This window comes from Eubalaena glacialis, chromosome 2 (genome assembly GCF_028564815.1).
Source record: "Eubalaena glacialis isolate mEubGla1 chromosome 2, mEubGla1.1.hap2.+ XY, whole genome shotgun sequence".
Taxonomy (NCBI): domain Eukaryota; kingdom Metazoa; phylum Chordata; class Mammalia; order Artiodactyla; family Balaenidae; genus Eubalaena; species Eubalaena glacialis.
The window spans coordinates 105,406,179-105,415,392 of NC_083717.1; the positions used below are offsets into that span (position 1 = coordinate 105,406,179).

At 41.2% G+C, this 9,214-nt stretch overlaps 1 pseudogene; it reads right to left on the bottom strand.

The window, feature by feature from the left end:
• Positions 1-1,398: 1,398 nt before the first annotated feature.
• Positions 1,399-6,462, bottom strand: LOC133084644 (AP-2 complex subunit beta-like; annotated as a pseudogene).
• Positions 6,463-9,214: the final 2,752 nt, after the last annotated feature.

The following is a 9,214-nucleotide window of genomic DNA, read 5'->3' on the forward strand; positions in this document are numbered from 1 at the left end:
TTCTCTTTTTTTTTTTTTTTTAAATTTAATTTATATTCTTTATTGGAGTAGTATTGCTTTGTGTACATGGACCACTTCTTCTTGGTGCATTCCTCTGTTGATGGACATTTTCGTTGCTTCCAAGTGTTGGCTATGGTAAATATTGCTGGAGTGCAGCATTGCCAGCCTGTGACTTTTTTTTTTTTTTTTTCACACACACTGTATTTTATTTTTACAAGAGATAAATAGACTGACACCAAGCATTGTACATGGATGACCACAACAAAAGCAACAATGATTGCAATTACCAAACATGAAACACACTCATACTATGTCATAATATTGACATAATATTGACATAATATTGAATAAGCATTTTCAGAACTCTAATGAAAAACTGATGAGCTCATAAAAGTGCTAACAAAAGGTCAAGATGAAAAAAAAAATTAATTACATGGGACTGAGTGAACTGATGAGGATGAGTATAATTTTTGTGACTTTCTGGTTGAATTTAAAAAAAGAAAAAATCCCACAAGGACTCAGAGGCAAAGAATATACAAATCAATTTTCACTGCAAAGTAAAGGAGCTGTTACAGTGGAGGAGAAAAGGATCTTCTCTTCAGTAAATTCGTGGGAAACTGAATATTCACAAGCATAAGGAAGAAATTAGACTTGTATCTCACACTGTATACAAAAATTAATTCAAACTGGTTTAGAGAATTAAATACAAGATCAGAAACTGTAAAGTTACTAGAAGAAGATATGGGGGGGGAACTTCTTGACAGTGCTATGGGCAATGTATTTTTAGATGTGACCACAAAAGCACAGGCAGCAAAAGCAAAAAGAAAAAGAAAAAGAAAAAAAGTATTGAAAACAGATTGTATTAAACTATAAAGCTTTAAACAGCAAAGGAAACAATTTACAGAGAGCAGAGTGTACCTACAAAATGTGAAAAATATTTGAAAAACCTCTCTAATATGTATAATATGCTCAAACAACTGAGTAGAAAAAACACAACAAATAACATTATTTTTCTTTCAGGGACACTTTTCCTTGCTTTAATATATTTTGTCTTTTGCTGCTTTTGAAGTGAGCTCTCAATTACAAAATATCAAACTACACTAAAAAACGTCAGCCACTGGCACAGGATGGAGAAGCCCACAAGTAAGGACAGACAGCAGCAGGTGGCAAGAGGTGGGAAGTGATTGAAGCTGTGGTTACAAATGCTCAAGTGTTGGATAGCTAAAACTATCCAAAAGGTTGTGCCCTAATATTAGCACAGGTCAGACCCATCACTACCTTGGCGGGTGGCCTCGGTGTGTTTGTGTTCAGATTCCACACGACAATACAATTTCTTCCAGTTATGAGTTCTTGGATTGCACCAATCACAGGATGGCCTGAGGGCACCGGACCAGTCTATTAGTTTTTCAAAACGCTGTCGTAGACCTGATAGATGTACTGGGAGGCTTCATGAGCTAGCTCTACACTTCGGCGACAGTGTGTAATTGGGGTTTTCTGGCTGGCTATGGAGCTGGGCCAAAACCCAAATGCCATTAGTGAGTCAGGGATTGGTACAGAATATCCAGCCCTTCCACATTCCTCTTGGCAATAGTATAAACGTTGTTGTTTTGCAACTTGCTGGAAACAGTGTCAGCATTTAAAGGACTTTCCTTAATCTGAAACTGAAGTTCATTTTCATTGGGAATATCCTTCCATGTTGCAAGGAAGACCTGGCACTTCATTTTGCCGTCTTCTACAAAAAGCACATTGAGTAGGATGAGGCAGCTGAAGTAGAAGATATCACGATTGTTTTTCACAGCCACCTGCAGGTTGTTCAGAGGTTGTATCTTCATGACTGGGTCCAAGGTGTGGAGACGCAGGGAGACATCAATGCTCTGGTTTGGCATCAGTGGTGTAGGGATGGCCAGAGGAGTGCTGGGGATGACACCAAACCTATTCTTGTTAAACTGAATTGCCAAGTCTGTCATGTGCTACAGAGCTTTCTTCATGAAGTTCATTTCCATATAGATGTGCCCTTGGAGGTGAGTAAATGTTCCTGAAATCTCCAAGACTTTAGCCTTTACTGCAGGCAGCCAGACAGCTTCAGGAGACCCATATCCACCAGGTGCCATGACTATCCTCATAGAGTGTTCAAGTTGTTTATTCAGACCACTGCTGACCACAGCAGGAGTAGGTGAAGGAACAAAGGTTGCAGGCACTGATGATGGGGTGAAGGACTGTCCCACCAGACTATGTAGCCCTCCCCCAAGAGGTCCATCTTTTTGAATTATACTTTTGTCTGGATATAAGCCCAGGAGAGGGGTTGCTGGATGCTATGGCCACTCTATTTTTATTTTTTTGAGGAACCTCCATACTGTTTTCTATAATGGCTGCACCAATTTACATTCCCACCAACAGTGTAGAAGCATTCCCTTTTCTCCACCCCCTCTCCAGCATTTATTTGTAGAACTTTAAATGATGGCCATTCTGACAGGTTTAAGGTGATACCTCACGGTAGTTTTGATTTGCATTTCTCTAATAATTAGCAATGGTGAGTATCTTTTCACGTGCCTATTGGCCATCTGTATGTCTTCTTTGGAGAAATGTCTATTTCGGTCTTCTGCCCATTTTTTGGATTGGGTTGGTTTTTTTGTGATTCAGTTGTATGAGCTGTTTGTATATTTTGGAAATTAAGCCCTTGTAGGTTACATCATTTGCAAATAGTTGCTCCCATTCCACAGGTTGTCTTTCCATTTTCTTTATGGTTTCCTTAGCTGTGGAAAAGCTTGTAAGTTTGTAAAGGTCCTATCTGTTTATTTTTGCTTTTATTTCCATTACCTTGGGAGAATGATCTATAGAAACATTGGTACAACTTATGTCAGAGAAAGTTTTGCCTATGTTCTCTTCTAAAAGTTTTATGGTGTCATGTGTTATATTTAACTGTTTCAGCCATTTTGAGTTTATTTTTGTGCATGGTGTGAGGGTGTGTTCTAACTTCAATGGTTTACCTGTGGCTGTCCAACATTCCCAACACCACGTGCTGAAGAGACTGTCTTTTTTCCCATTGTATATTCTTGCCTCCTTTGTCGAAGATTAATTGACCATTGGTGTGTGGGTTTTTTTCTGGGCTCTCTAGTCTGTTTCATCGACCCATATGTCTGTTTTTGTGCCAATACCATGCTGTTTTGATTACTGTCGCTTTGTAGTATTCTCTGAAGTCTGGAAGCATTATGTCTCCTGCTTTGTTCTTTTTCCTCACGATTGCTTTGGCAATTCTGGGTTGTTTATGGTTCCATATAAATTTTAGGATTCTTTGTTCTAGTTCTGTGAAAAATATCATGAGTAATTTGATAGGGATGTCATTAAATCTGTAGATTGCTTTGGGTCCAATGGCCATTTTAATAATATTTCTTCCAATCCAAGGGCATAGGATATCTTTCCATTTTTTTGAATTCTCTTCACTTTCCTTTATTAATGTTTTATAGTTCTCAGCTTATAAGTCTCTCACAACTTTGATCAGGTTTATTCACAAGTATTTTATTTTTTTGGATGCAATTTTAAAAGGGATTTTTCCCCCATTCCCTTTCTGCTATTTCATTGTTAATATAAAGACATGCAACCAATTTCTGTATTTTAATATTGTATCCTGCTACCTTGCTGAATCTGTTTATCAGTTCTAGTAGTTTGTGTGTGGACTCTTTAGGTTCTATATATCGTATCATGTCATCTGCCTATAATGAAAATTTTACCTCTTCCCTTCCAATTTGGATACATTTTCTTTCTTTTTCTTGTCTGATTGCCGTGGCTAGACTTCCAGTATTATGTTGACTAGAAGTGGTGAGACTGGGTATCCTTGTCTTGTTCCAGATTTTAGTGAGAAGGCTAAGTGCTTTTCACCATTAAGTATCATATTGGCTGTGGGTTTGTCATAAATAGCTTTTAGTATGTTGAGATATGTTCCCTCTCTACCCACTTTCATAAGAGTTTTTATCATGAATTGGTGTTGAAATTTATCAAATGGTTTTTCTGAATCTATTGAGATGATCATGTCATTTTTGTCTTTTTTGTTGTTGATGTGGTGTATCACACATGGATTGATGTGCATATGTTGAAGGATCCTTGTGGCCCTAAGATAATTCAGCACGTTCATGGTGTATGATCTTTTTTATGCGTTGTTTTGTTCAGTTTGCCAACATTTTGTTGAGAATTTTAGGTTCTATATTCATCAAAGGTATTGGCCTGTCATTTTCTTTTTTGGTGGTGTCTTTGTCTGGTTTTGGTATCAGGGTGATAGTGGCTTCATAAAATGTCTTTGGGAGGCTTCCTTTCTCTTTGATCTTTTGGAAGACTATCATAAGGAGTATGTGGTGACCAGAGCTTGCACTCGATGTTGAACGGGGTCTCCTCATTGCTCTGTGGTTGACACAGTCCTGTCGGGGGCAGGGTCTGCTCCCTAGTTGTTGGAATAGAAGCCCCCAGGTCTGTTTCTATGCTGGATTAGAGAGCATAATTAGGTAGGTTGGATTGGAGTACTCCCAATGGGAGGGGAGGCACTGAGCATTCCTCTGCCAGAGCTGTCCACCAGGAAGTGTGCTCTGCGGTGTCACCTGTCACCCATGGTGCAGGCTCACAAAGTACACTGTTGTTGGCGCTGCTCTCAGCCCCACCTCAACTGTGGGAATGCAGACAATCATCCCTGGTGTCCCTTAGGCACAGTGTTCACAAAGCCACCAGCGCAGATCCGTAGGTGCTGATCCACTGATGTCAGGTGCCAGGACCACAGTGCCCCACCCATGGACCCACTGTGGGAGCTATGGAAGCAGACTAAACCCCAGCCCGGCCCAGCCTCCTTGTGCCCGTGCCCACGAAGCCCACAGCTGCTAAGGCTGGAACCGTCCCAGACACGGGAGTGCCCACTGCCCACTCGGATGTCCCACAGGCACTGAGTTTATAAAGCCAGTGGCAGTGGCATAAATCTGCAAATTGCACAGCCATGGGGAGAGGGCTCAGGTATCAGCCTTGCTTCCTAAGTCAGGCAGTACCTTGGGATCCACTCTGATTTCAACCCCACCTCCACATGTGGGCAACTTGCTGGTGCTTATGTGCTCCCAGAGGTCGTCGTAGAGGTGGCACCAAGAAAGAGGCTGCTATGGTGGCCCTGCCCCTCCCATCAGCTGCCCCTCAACAATGATGTTTTGCTTCTATGGCCAACCTGGTCTTCTTCCGCATACACCCCGGGTTGGGCACTTACCACACTCTAGCCTCTTCGGGCTGTCTGCGTGCAGCCAAACCCAGTCCAATCCCCTGGTCTGTCCTCTGAAGCCCAAGTTTCAGCACCCAAAACCCACACATACCATCAGGCACAAGTCTTGGGCTGAGGACTGCAGCGAGGTAGTACAGATCCTCTGTGCGTGTCTCTGTTTTGTCTGCTGCAAACTGACTGCTGTGCTCTCCTTGAAGCTTCTGCAGCTCCGTTTCTGTCCAAGCTCACGTCCCCACTGGTGAAGGGGGTTCCCAGGGTGAGGGAAACTGTCCTCTTTCACAGCTCCCTCCCAAGAAGAAGCTTCTTCTTCTTCTTTTTTTTCTTTCATCCTATCTCATTATGTGGAGATCTTTCTTGCACGTCTGGGTGTCTGAGATATTCTGCTGGCATTCAGTAGGTATTCTGTGAGGACTGTTCCACATGTATGTATTTTTGATGTATTAGTGAGAGGAGGTGAATTCCACATCCTTCTGTTCTGCCATCTTGACTCACCCTCTATATAATTTGTTTGCCTTTTTTCTTCTACTTCAGGAAATCAAATTATCGATGCCTGAAGGAGACTGACCAGAGGCCCAAGGACACAGGAAATATCAAGGTCATTACACAAACATCAGCCCAACAGAACCCCTAAAGCCCAGATCCTGAAGAAGCAAAAGAGGAGATAAACTGCCTCAAAAGGGACAGTAGTCATGTATACTCCCTGCAAGTGTACATCAAAGGGCTTGTTTCCACTGATGATGACAAGAGATGCTACAACGATTCTTTAAGTTTTCAATATAAAGGAAAATAAACCGATTACATTGGCATTGTAATTTATTTTCCCTGACCATCATTGAGGTTGGGTGCCTCTTCATATGTAAAATGATTGTTTTTATTTCTTTTTCAGTGAAATTTAATTTCATAGGTTCCAAATATTTTCATTTGGTTGATTCTATTTTTTCTCTTTACTGAGAGGTAATTTGAATATACTGTATATTTGGGGTGTCTTCTCCCACAGCATCCTTCCAAACCAATTACTGTCCACACAGTCACTGAAAAATTTGTCAAGAACTTGTTGTCACAGGTCATCCACCACTCAAGACACTTGATATGAGGGCCATCTGCCGTGCACAGCCTTACATCAAGAGCTCTGTACTGAGCTCTTTGCTCTCAACTTGTGGACCAGATAAAGGACAGGATGAGGATATCATTATTCCCTCACCTGCTGCACTCAAGCACATCGGTCACTGCTGAAACGTCATTGCCAAGCTAACAGACAACAGGCCTGGGATCTTCTCCTATGGTTTTCCCTAGTTTGTCACCAAGACATTTGATCTGGACCACGTCACCATCACCTTACCCTGAGAAGTTTTTTTTTTTTTTCTAAAATGAACCTGAAATACTGTATTTTTCTCCTTTTATGTCCAGGGAGAAACAGCTCTAGTTTTCTAAGTCATAAAGAAAAGTTATAAATATGACGTTTGGGGCAAGAGATAGAAAATCAACATTTTGGGGCTTCTCTACACCACCACCCTGCAAGTCACGTGATCGGGCTTATAATCAATCAGCTGACCCCTGTACCTCACTGAACAGCTTTAAATCAGCTCCACACCCTTTAATTTACCTGACCCTGTATGAACTCAGAATCTGCCCCTGAAACCTGCACCTTCAAAAGTCAGGAGCTTCACGTTGATCCCAGCACTGAACATAGCTCTGGGCATACAGGCTGTGATCACTGATGGTGCAACAGATAAGTAAGTAAGACCTTTCTGCTGAGGTCAGGGGTGTGTAGACAGAAGGAAGAGGCTCGGATCTAAATGGAAGAAAGAAGTTTGGGGAGAACTCTGAAGAGCTTGGGCACAGGGTGGAGTACAGGCAGCCATCAAAAATATCGCTGGTTTTATATGCTCCACATTCACAACCACCTGCCCTGTTTTCCAGGTTCAAACACTCACGCAGGCCTGTAGCGAGTCAACTGTCAGCCCAAGATTCAAACAAGGTATTTCTGAGTCCAGAATCCTACCTCTGGTGAAAACAAAGGCAGTCATAGTGCAGACAGCATTCCACAGCGTCTGGCCACTGTGCCACCCGACCAGGCTGTAAGTTTACAATCGGATACTGATGGCAGACCTATGTCCCCTCTGTGAAGGGACACAGTTTGGACCAGAGAGTCAGAGGTGTCTGGTGTATCTAATCCTGTATCCACCAAGTGTGCAGCAGATTGATGGAAAGGGATGAAAAGCATATTTTCTCTCAATTCATGTTAGTTTATCAAAAGAATAGAGTTTTGTCTTAGTTAAGCAGAATACTTTTAAATAGCGTAGACAGCTCAAAACTGCTGTTTAGGGAACTGAAAACCAAGTCAGCCATGAACAGTGCTTTAAAATCCTTGGAAATCAGTAAGAGGTGAGGATTTGGTTTGGCATAGTGTTGAGTGCAGGAGTAAAGAAGCAGAGACATCACCTCCCAAAAGGCACTGAAATCCCATGGCACTAATGGATCAGCTGCAGGGGCAGGGGTTTTGGGTGGAGGGTATTTCTCTCAAAATCTCCCAGGGCACTCACCCTTCTCTATGTCACCCCACTACTCCATTCACTTTTCCTTTCTCAATTTCCGGAACCCCTGGGGCAGCACTTCTTAAGCTGGAGCCCCCAGAGACCACCTCTGCAGTCCAGATTTTTCATGGATCTTTACAAAGTCTCGACTGGAAGCCAGGTGGCAAGGCCCCCGGGTGTGCGGCTGGACCAGGAGTGCAGGGAAGAACTGGAGCCTTAAAGCACAAGGAATGATCAGAAAGAAAAATGAAGGAAACAATCCTATTTACCATCACATCAAAAGAAATAAATACCTGGGAACAAACCTACCTGAGGAGACAAAAGAACCATACTCCGAACACTATAAGATGCTGATTAAAGAAATTAAAAATGACACAAACAGGTGGAATGATACACTATATTCTTGGACTGAAAGAATCAATATTGTTAAAATACTCATATAACCAAAGACAATCCACAGATTAAATGCAATCCCTATCAAATGACCAATGGCATATTTCACAGAACTAGAATTAAAAAAATTTAAGTTTGTATGAAAACACAAAGACCCCTAGTAGCCACACTAACCTTAAGAAAGAAAAATGGAGCTGGAGGTATCAGACGTCCTGACTTCTGGCCATACTACAAAGTTACAGTCCTGAAAACAACAGGGTACTGGCACAAAGCAGAAATATAGATTAATGGAGCAGAAAAGAAAGCCCAGAAGTAAACACAATCACCTATGGTCAGTTAATCTATGACAACAGAGGCAAGAATATATAGTGGAGAAAAGACAGCCTCTTCAATAAGTGGTGCTGGGAAAACTGGACAGCTACATGTAAAAGAATGAAATTACAACATTCTTTAACATCATACACAAAAATAATCTAAAAATGAATTAAAGACCTAAATGAAAGAATAGATACTATAAAACTCCTAGAGGAAAACATAGGCAGAAGACACTTTGACATAAATTGCAGCAAAATCTTTTGGGATCCACCTCCTAGGGTAATGAAGATAAAAACAAAAATAAACAAATGGAACCTAGTTGAACTGAAAATCTTTTGCACAACAACGGAAACCATAAACAAAATGAAAAGACAACTTGTGGAATGGGAGAAGATATTTGCAAACGATGTAACCCACAAGGGATTAAACTCCAAAATATACAAACAGTTTATGAAGCTCAATATAAAAAAAAAAACTCAATGAAAAAAATTGCAGAAGCTCTAAATAGACATTTCTCCCAAGAAGACATACAGATGGCCACCAGGCATATGAAAAGATGCTCAAAGTGCTAATTATGAGAAATGTAAATCAAAAGTACAATGAAGGGAGAAAATACAAGAAACGTTTAACAAGGACCTAGAAGAACTAAAGAGCAAGCAAACAATGATGAACAACACAATAAATGAAATTAAAGATTCTCTAGAAGGAATCAATAACAGAATAACTGAGG